General features: G+C 39.2%; 1 long non-coding RNA gene across 1 annotated transcript; it reads left to right on the plus strand.

Moving 5' to 3' along the window:
- The first annotated feature begins 215 nt into the window (after positions 1-215).
- Positions 216-855, plus strand: LOC110780663 (uncharacterized). The gene is made up of 3 exons (XR_002531525.2): positions 216-338; positions 426-489; positions 586-855. It is a non-coding gene; the product is annotated as an uncharacterized lncRNA (long non-coding RNA).
- Positions 856-1,139: the final 284 nt, after the last annotated feature.

Here is a 1,139-nt window from a genome sequence, read left to right on the forward strand (position 1 = left end):
TCCAAATATTTTAACGGTTTGGGCAATCAAAAATAATTTTAGAATTTTATATTGAAAAGAATTTAAATTAGGAAAACTCGTTGAATTCGGAAAAACAATCCTAAACATTTGTGGATCCAAACAACTTCAATCATATTTCTAGCCCAATTGGGTGAAGCCCAATGTATTAAAACCCAACACAAACCCCTTTCCTCTCCTTCACTATTCACGTAAACCAGGAACCCTCAACCCTCCTCCCTCACTCTTCACGTCACTGCTTCCCTTGCCACTGTCCAGCCGCCGCACCACGCCCACTGCCGGACCACCACCTTCACCGACGACCACCGTCGACCCTCGTGGTAACTCCTTCGTTCCTCCTTCATATTGTTCTTTGTTTTTTTTTTCGGTTCTTGCAAACCCCTTACTCGTGTGTCTGTGCGAACCAGCCCACCGTGAGCTCGCCGCCGTCGATACTCCGCCGCCGCGAGTACAGCCCTGTCCACCGTCCCGGTAGTCACCCTTTCTCCCTCCTGTTTCTCTTATTTTCGTTCTTTTTCATTACTTGTCCTCCTCCTTTTAGTGGCTGACTTCTGTTCATCCGCGCAGCCACCACCACCGCGTGACGCCACCGCACGCAACCCCTTGCTCAGCCTCGCCGCGAACCACCGCATATCCGCCGGCCAGCTCTCCTCTCTCCTCCTTAATTCTTGGTTATTTCTTAAACCCTAAGTAACTAATTATTTTAATTAAAGTTTGTTAACTTAAATGATGTTCTTGAATTAAATTTATAATTTTTATTGTTAAATATGGTTTTCAGATTTGGGTGTTGTTATTATAAACCAATTATTTTCAGTTTTGATTAATTAAAAATTAAGTTAGGGCTTAGTCATGCTTTGTTAATTCGAATTATGCTTCCTTGAATTAAAGTTATGTTTTTTATGATTTAAAGTATGAATTTAAGATTATATGAATTTTATAATAAAGTTATTAATTTTCAGATTATGTAATTACAGTGAAATATTGGTTTTGATGGTTTAAAGTATGAAATTCAAGGTTTTATGATTATTAATCATGATGAGTTGAGTGTGGATTATTGAATTGGTTGTTTTGAGATACTAGGAACGTAGATTGACCATGGTGAAGCTTTTAAATGAATTTAT

The sequence above is a fragment of the Spinacia oleracea genome, chromosome 2 (assembly GCF_020520425.1).
Source record: "Spinacia oleracea cultivar Varoflay chromosome 2, BTI_SOV_V1, whole genome shotgun sequence".
Classification (NCBI taxonomy): Eukaryota; Viridiplantae; Streptophyta; class Magnoliopsida; order Caryophyllales; family Amaranthaceae; genus Spinacia; species Spinacia oleracea.